Below are 15067 nucleotides of genomic sequence, written 5' to 3' on the forward strand. Positions count from 1 at the left end.
TGTGGAGTTTGCACATTCTCCTCGTGTCTACAATGGGTTTCCTCCAGGTGCTCCGGTTTCCTCCCCCAATACAAATGATGTGCAGGTCAGGTGAATTGGTCATGCTAAATTGCCATAGGTTAAATGCATTAGTCAGGGTTAAATATAGGGTAGGGGAATGGGTCTGGGTGGGTTACTCTTCGGAGGGTCGGTATAGACTTGTTGGGCCGAACAGCCTGTTTCCATACTATAGGAAATCTAATCTAATCTAAGATAAAGGCTGACGAATCCCAAAGGCCTGAGAATCTGTATCCCACAGTACTAAAGGTAGTGGAAGTATTGATGCAATGGTGGTCATCTTTCAAAACTCAATAGGCTCTAAAGCCATCCTGCTGATAGGAGGGTGGAAAACATGACACCACTCCTTTTTTTTAAAAAAAAGGAGGGAGGGGATTAGAAAAGCACTGAATTATGGACTAAGTGCTTTAACATAAGTCGTGCAGAAACAGCTAGAGTCTAACATAAGTGACATGTTCACTAAGCTGATACCAAAGGTAGCTGGACTGTCCTCTTATGAGGACAGATTGGTTCAATTGGGTCTGTTCTTCTAGAGGTTAGAAGAATGAGTGGGGTTGTGAATGAAAGAGAACTGCATAAAAGTCTGACATGGGTGGACAGACTAGTTGCAGAGAGGGTGTTTCCCCTGGCTAAGGAGTCCAGACCTTAGGTCACAGTGTTACAATATACAGGAGTCTAATTAGAACTAAGAAGAGGAAACATTTCTTCACTCAGTGGTCAACCTGTGGGATGCAGTAACAGAGGGCTAAGGAGGCTGGGTGATTGAGTAAATTCAAGCAATAGATTGATTTGTTTCATGACATCAAGAAGTATGGAGAGAAAGGATAAGGGGTAATAGATTTAAAATAGAGATGAGAAGAAATTACTTTTCTCAGAAGGCTTGAGAATTTGTGGAATTCATTACCCCAGAGTTTGGTGGATGCAGGGACATTGATTGAATTTAAGGAGGCGACAGGCAGAGTTTTAATTAGTAATGGGATGAAGGGTTATGGTGGGTGGGGCAGGAGGTGAAATTAGTCCTTAGTTCTCATAGAGTCATAGAGATGTACAGCACGGAAGCAGACCCTTTGGTTCAGCTCGTCCATGCTGACCAGATATACAAAGAACAAAAAACAAAGAAAATGTACAGCCCAGGAACAGGCTCTCCAAGCCTGAGCTGATCCAAATGTACTGTCTAAACCTATCGGTCAATTCCTAAGCATCTGTATCCCTCTATTCTTCACTTACACATGCATTTATCCAGACGCATCTTAAATGAATCTACCGTACCTGCCTCTACCACTGCTGGCCATGCTAAATTGCCCATAGTGTTAGGTGTGTTAGTCAGGGAAATGGGTCTGGGTAGGTTGCTCTTCAGAGGTGTGGGCGCACACTTCCTCCAAGGTTCCAAGGCATCCTTCCATATCCACCACAAATTCACCTGCATCTTCACACACATCATTTACTGCATCCGCTGCACCCGATGTGGCCTCCTCTATATTGGGGAGACAGGCCACCTACTTGTGGAACGTTTCAGAGAACACCTCTGGGACACCCGGACCAACCAGTCCAACCACCCTGTGGCTCAACACTTCAACTTCCCCTCCCACTCCACCAAGGACATGCAGGTCCTTGGATTCCTTCATCGCCAGACCATAGCAACACGACGGCTGGAGGAAGAGCGCCTCATCTTCCGCTTAGGAACCCTCCAACCACACGGGATGAATTCAGATTTCTCCAGTTTCCTCATTTCCCCTCCCCCCACCTTGTCTCAGTCCCAACCCTCGAACTCAGCACCATCTTCCTAACCTGCAATCTTCTTCCTGACCTCTCCGCACCCACTCCCACTCTGGCCTATCACCCTCACCTTATCACCCTCACCTTAACCTCCTTCCACCTATTGCATTTCCAACACCCCTCCCCCAAGTCCCTCCTCCCTACCTTTTATCTTAGCCTGCTTGGCACACTTTCCTCATTCCTGAAGAAGGGCTCATGCCCGAAACGTCGATTCTCCTCCTTGGATGTTGCCTGACCTGCTGAGCTTTTCCAGCAACACATTTTTGACTTTAACTCATACCATTACTAAGTATCATTTACAGGTCTCAGAGATGCAAGTGGTGCCACTAACTGTGGAATCATTAAGTCCTGACATCCAACTAGGGCATCAATTACTAATTAAAAGATTTAACCAAAAGGTATTGATGCCCAGATGGGAAGGACCATATGATGTCCTGCTAACGACACCAACTGCAGTTAAAATAAAAGGAAAACCTAAGTGGATACATTGTAAAAAGGTGCCATCCTGAAGTTAAGACTGTTCTATATTATCGGGATATTAGTCCTCAGGCTGGGAGTGAGAGAGAGTGGAAGTAGCACCTTATACAGATTAGACACAGATGATAGTGCCCCAATAATGACCTTCATTATTTGCCAGCCCCTGACTTCTGTAGGAACAATTGTACTTATTGCATACATGTGTTAAATCCAAGTGCCAATGAAGATTCACGCCCTTCAGCCTGAAAGCCAATAATACCCAGGCAAATACAAATTTGGCACGAGCACTATGTCTTTGTAATTTGATTGGCACCACTTCTACTAATACTTCCATGGAATTAATAGTCCACCAAGCAAAAATTGATCTTTAATGGCCCAGCAAACCATTAGTATTTATTTCCACGACTACCCTCAAAGGCTAGGTCTCGCACAACAAAGCGATTTTTGGTTTAATTACACTATCCCTTAATACTGAAGGATGAAGGTACAAAGTATGAAATTGACTAGTTCACAACCAGGAAGACCTAACTTATATAGTGAATGATCACAGCAGGTCCATCAAGCAATAAGGAGTAAGAACAATGGATCTGTACCTGAGAAACATAAAATCCTGTACACTCCACATCATAGACTTCCCTACTCAGGGGACTCCAATCCCAGACTGTACTCTGTATGCACTATTACCTCTTCACAGAGATGATCCATATAGCCATCAAGACTGTGATGCCACAAGAGATAAACTGCCGATGTGCCAAATGTGGAGGAAAATCTCAGAAGGGTGGAGAATGTATGAGATGTCAGGAGGCATTCAAAGGGATACCCATCACTATAAATCCAATTGTTGACTGATGGGTGTATAGAGTGGACAAATAGAAGGGGGCCCAAGGTAGACTGGCCTTACACTAGCCACTGTCGTTACGTAATTACAGACCAAGATATGCATAAACAACTAGTCAGAGATGGGTTTAGAAATGAAACTGCCCATGCATGGCAGAACAATCTGCTACACATGTTCCAACATAAAAGGAAATGTAACCTGAACTCTACAGAAATGACCATATAGGTGTGTAACCATACAGCTTACTCCTGGTTGCCCATTGATGTTAATAGATGCTGTGCCTTGGTGCATTATGTCCCGTCTTTCGATTAACAGGAATGCCCCTCACTCCATTGTCTGAATGGACATTGTACCATTTTATGAAGCAGAGCAAAAATAGTCTGAATTTTGAATACTCTAGATGGCAGTACTTCTTTGTTGCTATGTAACCAAATAATAGTGTGGTATCAGCTCTTTACGAAATAAATGAGTTGGTACATGCATTCACCAAGGTGGCAAATGAAACTGCAATTACAATGGGATTAGTGAACCAGGAAGCATCAGAGATAAGGACAATGGCCTTATAAAATCAGATAGCCTTGGACTATGTGCTACACGTTCAAGGAGGTGCCTGTGCCATTATTAGACCTGAATGTTGTTCATGGATTGATGATTTTCAAAAATGAATTGACAAAATCACTCAACAAATTGAGCAAAATGGTAAAGATATGGAAAAAGGGGTGTCTGGCAGTGGTGGATGTTTTGGCAATGGGATCTATTTTGTTGGTGAAGTATTTGGCTTCAATATACAGGTCTAACAATATTAAAATAGTAGGAATCTTATGAGAAATATATGTAGCCATTGGATTTGGATTGGCCTGTTGCACTGGATGTACCTCTAAATTGGGAAAGAAGGTATCTTCAAATTAACAAATGGTTATATTGAATATGGAACTGTCTGCCAAATTTATGAGCACTGATGTGGGTAATAGGGTCATGGAACTTGCTAACATTGATCCATCTGTCTTGATAATTTAATTCAACAAGATGAACCTTTGTTGGCTATGTTCCTCGTTGACTGCTCTTTTCACATTTGTAGGATTGTATGCAATAATATACACAGCGCTGACTTTAATCCTCCAGTGTAGTAACAAGTGGCCATTATTGACTTTTGATCTAGAAACAAGAAAAGGTGAACATAAGCCCTAATATTGCCCATAATCAGCACAAACTATAGTTTCTCGTGGAATTGGTGTATTGCTTCAATTTTGAATCTAACATTGATTCCCCTTCTTTACTGCACCTTGATGCGGCCTAACTTGTGCCCAAAGGCATCATAATATAAAAATGATCTGTTGGAAATCCCCATCGTGGATGAGGCTGGATCAAGCAACAGCCACAGAATAATCATGACCCCTGGGCTGAACTACCATGGCCCATGGGTAGTCCTATTGTTTTTAATCTTGCTTATGATGATCTTGCTACCTTTCTATGTTATCGTGCTTAGGTAAGCATAAGTGAGCGGGGCGGGGGGTGCAGGGTGGTGGGGGGGGGTTGCGGAGGAGGGGGAATGTGGGAGCATATCTGCTTATTAAGGGTTAATGGGTTGAAATTGTAATCTCATTAGGCCAGACAGCAGTGACCATTGTTCTAGCCTACCTGATCACTTATGTTTGTTTTTTTTTGCCATGTGGTATTACTACATTTGTAAATTTATAAGCGTCTCTCATTTGTTCAGTTCTCTATAAATTTTGTTACTATTTTGTGACTGTGTGTCACACACGCTTCGTCTGATCCAACTGCCAACCAGAAAGATTTGCGTCTATTCTGATTTGTCTAAAAACTGTGTGTTGTACCCTTTTGCTCTTCTCAGATTGACAGGGTATTAATACCTTGCTGCCAATAAGAAAACCAATCCTTGAACAAATAAAAGTGATTGTTTGATTTACAAGACTGTGTGGCTCTCAAAGAACCTAGTTGTATAATCTTTGACTCTATCAAATCATTGGATTGTTCCAGCATCATTACTACTAAGCTCCTTCATTCTAGCATGATCTGTAATCTGCTTACATCAAATATCTAATATATTATCCATTGTATCTGAAAAAAAAATTAATTTAATGGGGCAACTGACTTTCTTGGTCCACATATTAGATCCCATAAGACATTCATGACATTAATAATTGATTTAGAAACATAGAAAATGTTTGAAGTAGCTCTCCCATTCATTATGATCATATCTGATTGTCCACCTCAAACGCCTCTTCTTGCTTGTCCTTCATAATCTATTATCCCTTTAGTCCCAAGTGCTATATCCATCTTCTTTTTGAAATCATACAGTGTTTTAGCCTCAACTACTTTCAGTTGCAGCGAATTTGACAGGCTCACCACTCTCTGGGTGAAGAGATTTCTCCTCACTTCAGTATGAAAGGTTTACCTCATATCCTTTGAAGTTACATAAGTGGTGTCTGCATTTTAGTTTGAATTTGCAAGAAGAGGACTTTATTTGGAAAATACTTGCACTATTTCGAAGGAGTGTTAAAGTATGCTTGTTTTTCTGCAACTTACAGTGTTAGTACTATTTGTGGTTGTGTGACTGTGGTAACTACTGTGTAAATATCTCTAGGTGTGACTTCCATAGATCTCTGACCTCCATCGATTATCTTTTACCTTCTGTGTGGGAAGTTCAAGTAATGAACTTTAGAATTGTACAAAAAGTCATGTTTCCTGGCACATATTCATGACAATATATGGTACAAGGCAATACCGGGCTAATGAGAATATATTTCTTCTTTGAAACTGAAATGGAGTGGATTGTGTTGTAAATGCAAACTTTGAGTTTCTGAAACCATGCATTTCTTAATTAGAAAGAATTCTGAAACAATTGCAATATGGTGTCATAACCAGACCCCTGGCAATATTCCTCAATTTGCTATGGTTCCAGATAGGATACCCCAAGATTTTAAGTTCCTGGATGAGGAGGGATGAACTTTCTTTATTCACTCATCCCCTTGGTTCATTGTAACAAGAATAATTTGAAAAAGATGCTTCAAAAAGGAGCCAATTTAGCCAAGTATTCTTGAATTAACAAATATAATGAGTCCATTAATTACTACACATGAAAAGAAACGCTAATGCAACACACATACACACAGATTAGAAATAAGAGATGAATCCAAAAATGACAAAAGATTATACAGATCAGTGTCTGAATTGTGCATAAGGAGCAGGTTAGACAATGTTGTGAATAAAAACTAAAAGAACTGCAGATGCTGTAAATCAGAAACATAAGCAGAAATTCCTGGAAAAGCTCAGCAGGTCTGGCAGCATCTGTGAAGAAAGTCAGTTAATGTTTCAGGCCTGGTGACCCTTCCTCAGAAGACAATGTTGTGACCGTTATTGAGTTGCACCGGTTTCTTTGACATTGGCAGTTGACCAGTCAATTTTTGAGACTCTTGATTCTGTGGGCTATTTGAAGTTCATGTGTCCTGATTCCTTTTTAACAGTATTGCAGCATTAGAGTAACAGAAAACTTTCTTTTCCTGGATTACAAATTGCTTACTGGCTGTTCTCAGGCTATGATTTGTTCAGTTTTCTAGACACTTTTGAGTCCATAGTAGCCTAGTAATAACACACAAACTAGTTTTCAAGCTCTTTTAACTTTTTTTATATATTACTGGAAAAGAAAACCACAAAAATGTCTATGGGTGGTGAATGACTGCAGTGGTTGAGGTGAGAAGCGGGTTGATACTATCTGTCTCTATATTATCTCTCTGTGTGAAGTTACTTTGACACTTCTATGTGTTACGTTCCATTTTTCCCACACGGAACATGTGGCAGGCAAACACTGAATCTATACCTGTACTTGTCTCTGCAGCAGTCTTCATTCAACAAATGCATAATGGAATTAAGGGCTAAAAATACCCATAGCATTTTGAGGTTTTAATCTGTGATTGTAACAATGGAAATTAATTATTTAATAAATCTCTATAATTGGTACAAAATATTTAGTTTACATTATTATGTAAATAATTTACATTATTACTGAGAGCAGTCTGTCTGGATGTATCACTACCTGGTATGGCAACTGTACCATTCAAGATCGGAGACAGTTAAAGAGAGTGATGAACTCAGCCCGGACAATCACAAAGGCTCACCTCCCATCTGTAGAATCCATCTACCAGGCCCGCTGTCAAGGAAAGGCCACCAGCATTCTTAAAGATCCATCCCAGCCTGGCAATGTTCTTCTGCAACCTCTATCGTCAGGGAGAAGGTACAGAAGCCTGAACACACGCACCAGCCAGTTTTGTAATAGTTTCTACCTTACTGTTGTTCGAATATTGAATGGACTCACAAACTCTTAACTTTCGCCTGTCCCTGTGTTTTTGTTTTTGCCGCTGTTTACCTGTTATTTACTTATCTATGCTACTTAACTCTGTGATCTGCCTGTATTGCTCACAAGACAGAGCTTTTCACTGTGCCTCGGTGCATGTGACAATAAATTCAATGCAATTCAATTCAGTCTTCAAAATCTGTTTGTATTACATTCAATCTGTAGTCTCCAGTGAACAAAAGCAATCACCTATATAGCTGCTTTGAAGTGAGATGTAACAGAATTGAAGGAGCACAGATATCCTAAAGGGCTAGAGGTATGAAATAAAAAAGAGCCTAATGAATGTTAGTATGAGAATTTTAACATGACTGAACTGAGATCGAGTGTAAGTCAATAAGCACAGAAATGATGGATAAATGCGAATAGGGTTGAAGGAGATGCAAATGAAACGCAATGATGGGGTGAGCTTATGCCGGATATGAAGGCTGATAAAATGAATCTGAGAAAAGAGAGCAGGATCTAATATTGCTTTGTGTGATCCAGCATGCTCTCAAGTTGTGTGGTAAATAAATAGCAGTTATATTAGTTTAGATTTACTTAAAATATATACATTTTCACCCAACGATTTTTCCTTTTGCTGAAGGTGACTCGGAGGGGGTGGGGGGGCGACAGTTTTGAGCTGCTAGATGATATTCAGTAATTTCTCCCCAAGTGCATGTTATTAATCTGAATTGTGATTGCTATCCACCATTCAGCCATGAATCCATCACGGTGAAGCTTGTTCCTCTATTAGCAAGTTATCTCCTAAGCATTTTTATTTTCTCTGAACAGATTTAAAAGGATATTTTGGAAATTTTCTGTATTTATTAACATGACCGTTCTCAATTTATAAATACATTTCAGGTGGTGAGCTTTACACAACTAGAGTACTCAACAAAGGGTGTCAGAATTGGTGACATGAACAACAAGTGGAGTGTTAGCATGGAATGCATGGAGGATGGGATGGTTTATTGAATAGAATGGAATGGGTCTGGCATGAAATGGATGGGATTTTAAAGAAGAATTGTTGAAATAAAAATATTACTTACATCATCATTATTTGCGAGTTGTTGCTAGTTCAAGAATAACAGATTGTATTTTTCTTTCTAATCAATTTGTTTTAAATCTATTGTTGAACTCACACAACCCAAATCAGCCAAGCCACAAGAAGAATGAAAGATTGGTACCATCCTGATATGTGTGATTTATTAAGATTCCATCTCATTTATTTTCATCTTGTCCATAAAGTGGAAATTGAAAATACTATCAAGTTATCAATTGATTGTTCTCACATACAAAGGGCCTGTTAGTGGGCGGCACGGTGGCACAGTGGTTAGCACTGCTGCCTCACAGCGCCTGTAGACCCGGGTTCAATTCCCGACTCAGGCGACTGACTGTGTGGAGTTTGCACGTTCTCCCCGTGTCTGTGTGGGTTTCCTCCGGGTGCTCCGGTTTCCTCCCACAGTCCAAAGATGTGCGGGTCAGGTGAATTGGCCATGCTAAATTGCCCGTAGTGTTAGGTAAGGGGTAAATGTAGGGGTATGGGTGGGTTGCGCTTCGGCGGGTCGGTGTGGACTTGTTGGGCCGAAGGGCCTGTTTCCACACTGTAAGTCTAAAAAAAAAAAAAATCCTGTGCTCACCAACAATCACTGAGAGTGCAATTCCGATAGGGGTCACGACATGGTAGTGAAATTGGAGCTAAACTTTTCTCTCTCTATCCCAAGGGTTTAAACTTGCAAAGGCAAAATATTGCAGATACTTTAAATCGTAAAGAAAAAAAATACAGGAAATGCACAACATATCTGGCAGTGAAAAAGAAGCAGTTAATGTTTCAGATCATTGATATTTTACCATAATTATCTTGTAGCTCTGTTACACAAGTTAGTATTGAGGATACGAATGGGAGTTCTTTATGTTATCATCTGAATTGTGGTTGTTATTGGCCATTCAGTCATGAATCCATCATGGCAAAGCTAGTTCCTCTATTAATAATGTCTTCTAAACATTTTTGGACACAGCCAGTTGGGTTGTATTAAAGTAGACTTTTCAAAGCTTTGTTTTTAGCACAAAATAGAGATACAAAGAAATATGCACAAAATAATAACTAAACTTAACAATAACATTGTGGTTTTAAGTAGGAAAACATCTTGAGGCTTTGCTCATTCAACTGTGCATGTTTAAGAGACTGCTTTCTTCTGCAGCGGTTAGCTCCAAAATGTCAACATAGTTCCAAATCAGCATAACTTTAAATCTCCAATGATAATTAAAATCTGAAGGAATTAGACTTCATACTTGTAAATATTTTTTTTTCATGGTAAAGAGGTTGGTTGACAGGAATTAAGATTTATCACAAGGATAACATTTAACTTATTCATTATTAGAAAATCTCCAAACTTTTCTGCTGAGTTCAGTGGAGAGTCAATGGGTAATTGCTTGATTTTCACACCGCCACATAGATCTGAATGCTTAATCTATCAGTGAGGTATTAGGGCAGTACAGTGCAGGAGCAATTCAGATGGGTGACATCCAGATTTCCACGTTTAACTTTGCTGACTGTCAGTCTTACAGTTCCTGTAAGATTTACGCCTCAATAATGAACATTAACTTCAGTGATGGACTCCCTTCCTCTGGACCAGGAACCCTGGGTTCAAGTGCCACATGCTCCAGAGATATGTCATAACATTCCTGAGCAAGTTGCTTATAAAAATGTGAATAAATATTTAAAAATCGTGAATGCATTGGGTTCTTCAATGAGTAAGTCATAGAGTCCAACAGCATGGAGACAGGCCCTTTGCTCAAACTAATCCATGCTGACCAAAATGTCAGTGATCTGCTTCATCAGATTAACAACAATGTAGTCAAGGTGAGGGGTGGGATTTTACTGTCAGGGTTAATTGCAACCCAGGAACCACATGCAGGCTCTAATCCTATGGGCAGACAGCCAGACCACAATGGCAATCTTCCTGGCCGAATACATCTTGTTCGACTACCATCTGGCCTTCCATCTAATTAAGATCAATGGGCTGGCTCCTACACTGCCAGTTCAATCAAAGAGATGGCAGCACATGATGTTGGCAACACTGAGACTGAGGCTACAAGGTGTGCTCAGACAAAATTAGGTCATTGTTTTTTTTTCCCTACAGGCACCAGGCAGTCGGAACCAGAGTGTAAACACTACCAAGCCAATGGTAGGATCATGGGGGCTGCAGAGGTAACTATCTGTTGGTGGGTACCTTGGAAAATGGAACATCTGACCACTGCCCCATAAAGACATTGTCATTCCACTCTGCCACTGATAATGTCAAAGAACTGAGAAAATGGCCCTCAGTTGCTGCCATCCTATTTGCTGGAATAATGGCCTGGTGCAGGATGACATCAGGGAACATTCCTGGGATGAATTCCCAGCACTTTGCCATCTCCTGAAGCTGCCCAGCCTCCCATCCTCAGGCCTGTTAAAATCACATCCAAAAATCTCCCTCATTGTTATATTTTTATTTAATCCATTCGGACAACATAAAGAGGAAAAGTGTTGTGCTAAGGAATTGAAATTGTGCAATACCATTACAGTAAAATGAGCTGAATATGAAGCAACAGCCAGTTTAATGCTGAGTCCTATTTTCTGTTCCATTACAATACTGCAAAGAAGGTGTTTCACTGAATATTTCACAGTCAACAATGACTGTCATTGCATCTGGATTTCTCAGTGCACTGCTTAAGAACAGTACTTATGTTTCTCTCATATTACTGAAGCACAAAGTCACTGCTTTTTTCAAATGATTTCTCAATTTTTCTGATTTGCAATGGGAAAGCTCAGTGTGTCTGACACATAGAGTAAGTAAAGGCAGGACCAATAAGATGTCAATGTACTGAGCATTGTGTTCATTTCCATTCTGTCCTCATCTTCACATTAATAACTCATCCTCCTTACTTGGAAATTTTGCTTCATTCAGTGGCTGTTCCTTAAATTGGCCAATCACATGTTCTGGAGCAACAATATTGGGGATAGAAAAGTGGAAAGAACTGAATTTGGCACAAAGTATGAGGCACTCGCTCTTAGACAAAGAAAGTCAATTACAATGTTATTTTAAGGCAATACAGTCAAAGAGTGTTACCAATGTGAGACATTTTGTGCAAGATGAATCTTTGATTCCAGAGAAGGAGAAGAAAATAGGTTGTGGGAAAGGTATCAAAAATGGTTTTATTTATTCTATGGAAGTTACTGGCAAGGCCAGCATTTGTTGCCCAAGCCTAGCTGCCCTTCAGCTGGGTGGCCTGCCAGAGGGCTTTAAAGAGTCTGGGATGACACATAGTGCAGAATAGGTAAGATTGGCAGATTTCTTTCCCTGAAGGACATGAGCAAACCAACTGGGTTTTATGATAATCAGTGATTTTTCTTTCACAGTTGCAATCACTGGGGTTAACTTTCAACTTCAGGTTTACCCATTGGTGGGGACTTGAACCCATGTGCTCAGAGAATTGCTAGTCCTGTGACATTATCACCACATCACCATCTTACCCCAAGAATTTGCTGAATTATCGGGTCAATCATCAAAGCTTTGTCTTGCCTCTGCCTTTATCATTTCTCTGAACAACTGGACTTCCTGACACAAAAATAAAATGGGAAAGGTGACATTGTGGTTCGCAAGGGAATTTAGGAGAGTGAACATACAAATTAGTCAAAAAAAGACTGGAAGGCCTGAGAATTGGGCAAAGATTAGATTTCAGCAATTGGAGACAAAGGGATTGATTAAGGGAGAAAATCAGAGTCTGAGGGTAAGCTTGCAGACAAAATGCAAACTGCTTGTAAAAGCTTCTGAAGACTGAAATATTTGTTAAAGTAATTGTAAATCCCTTACAATCAGAAACAGAGGAAGTTATAATGGGAAATAAGCAGATGGCAGATCACTTAAACACATTTTAAAAAAAAAACAAAGAACTGTTGTTGCTGCAAATCAGAAATCAAACCAGAAATCAGCTGGTCCAGCAGCATCTATGGAGAGAAAGCACGTTTAAAGACAGGTTAAGTTAAATACATATATTGGTTGTGTCTTCACAAAGACAGAAGCAAATAGCATCCCAAAATGGTTGGAGAATACACGATCTCACAAGAGGGAGAAGCGGAAGGAAATCACTTGAAAACTTGATGGGGTTAATGACCTAGGGCGCAATAATATAGAGTGCTTAAAGAAGTGGTTCAAGAAGTACTGGATGCACAGATGGCCATCTTGAAAGATTCTGTGGACTCTGGAACAGCTCGTATAAATTAAATGGTAGCTAATGTTACCCCATAATTTTAAAGAAGTGAAGAGTTAGCTTGACATTAGTAGTAGAGAAATGCTAGAGTCCATTATAAAAGATTCATTAGTAGAGCATTTGGAAAACTGTAAGGAGATCAGATAGAGACAGCATGGAAATTGAAAGGAAAATCATGCTTGACTAATCTGGAATTTTTTGAGAGTGTAACTAGTAGAGTTGATAAACGAGAGCCCCTGGATGTGATTTACTTGGATTTTAAGAAGACCTTTGATGAGGTTCTACATAAGAGATTAGCATGTAAAATTAAAGCTCATGATATTGGAGGTATTGTACTGATATGGAAAGGGAACTGATTGGCAGATAAGAAACCAGAGTAAAGATAAATAGGTATTTTTCCGAATGGCAGGCTATGACGAGTAGGATCAGTGCTGCCAGGGATCAGAGCCTGAATTCCTGCAAGTCACAACATTTGCTAGTGATTTAGATAAATCAACAAAATGTAATATCTCCAATTTGCAGATAATACAGAACTGTGTGGAAGGGTGAATTGTCAGAATGCAGAGATGCTTCAGTGTAATTTGGACAAAATGAGTGAATAGACAAATGCATGATAGATGAAGTATCAAGTGGATAAATGTGAGGTTATCCACGTTAGTAGCAAAAACAGTAAAGCAGATTATTATCTGAATGGCAATTTCTTTGGAAAGGGGGAGGCACAATGAGACCTGGGTGCCTTTATACACTAGTCACTGAAAATAAGATCACAGGTTGAGCAGGCAGTGAAGAAAGCAAATGGTATGTTGGCCTGCATAGTATGAGAATTTGGTACAAGAACAAAGATGTCCTGTTACAAGTGTGCACAGCCTTGGTGAGACCATGAGTGCAGTTTTGATCTCCTTATCCGAGGAAGGGCGTTCTGGCTGTGGATGGAATGCAGCAAAATTCTTCCAGACTGATTCCTGGATGCAGGACTGTAAAATTAAGAGATGCTGAATTGATTATTCAATGACGGTTAGAAGCATGATGGGGGTGGGAATCTCATAGAGACCTATAAAATTCTCATAAATACAAGAAGGATGTTCCCAATGATCAGGGAGTCCAAAGCCAGGGAACCACAGTTTAAAAATACGAGGCAAGCCATTTAGGAATGATGAGGAGAAGTTTTTTTCACTGAGAAAGTGGTGAGTCTATAGAATTCTTCATCACAGAAAACGGTTGAGGTCAAAACATTATATGTTTTCAAGAAGGAGTTAAATATATTTCTTAGGGATGAAGTGTTGAAACAGTATCAGGAGAGAATGGGAAAAGAGTACTGAGTTGGATGATCTGCCATTATCACATTGAATGGCAGAGGAGGCTTGAAAAGCCCAATGGCCTCCAATTGCTCCTTCTTTCCATATTTCTATGACAAAAGTATGAGCAAAAGGTAACAAGCCTGCCAATGAAAATTATATTTCTGTTGCACCTCCTGCAGTAGGTTTGGAAAAGCTTCATTACTTAGAAACATAATGATGTCTTCTTTGCTTTGATCCTTCTGCAGATTAAATGTGACTAACATCTGGAAAGAAATGCCTTTTTGTTAAAGGTAAGCATGAACCAATCAAATGTGGTTGGGTGGCTGGATTTTTTTTGTAACAGATTCATTCTTAGGATGTAAGCATCACTGACTGGGTCAGCATAATTGCCTATCCCTAGTTTCATTGACACTGAGCAGCATGCTATTTCAGTGACCTGTTTAGAATAAACCGCATTGCTTTGGATCTGGAATCAGATGTAGTAAATCAGAGAAAAGATCGCAAATTTCATCTCTAGTAGGGCATTATTGAACTTTCCTTTAACAACAATCCAGTAGTTTTAGGGCATTTATTAATGGAACTAATATGTTATTCTAGTTTTATTAATGGAACTATTATTTTATCCAACTTTTCTTAATTAATTGATCTAATATTTCCATCACTCTCATCCAGCTGCTGTGGTGAGTTATGTGCATTAGTTGAGGTCAGTCAGCTTAAAATTCTGGAAAGCTTCACATGTTTTCTATACACCAAAACAAATTAAACATGATGTCAATTATTAATCTTAGTGCAGCTATTAATCCCCATAAGACTAGTTTGGCTTCAGTTTATCTTGAGTCACAGAATTAGAACCTTCCTGATAGTTTATTACACGTTTTAATATCCACACCATATAACACAGAACATAGAAACCTTTGTTAGCAATTTAGTTTCCAATTTATGATAGAAATGTTTCAGGCAGCCCATTGAAAATCTGGACTGCAAGATACAAATCCAGAGAGGTGTCATGTCTGACAA

Source organism: Hemiscyllium ocellatum, chromosome 7, assembly GCF_020745735.1.
Source record: "Hemiscyllium ocellatum isolate sHemOce1 chromosome 7, sHemOce1.pat.X.cur, whole genome shotgun sequence".
Classification (NCBI taxonomy): domain Eukaryota; kingdom Metazoa; phylum Chordata; class Chondrichthyes; order Orectolobiformes; family Hemiscylliidae; genus Hemiscyllium; species Hemiscyllium ocellatum.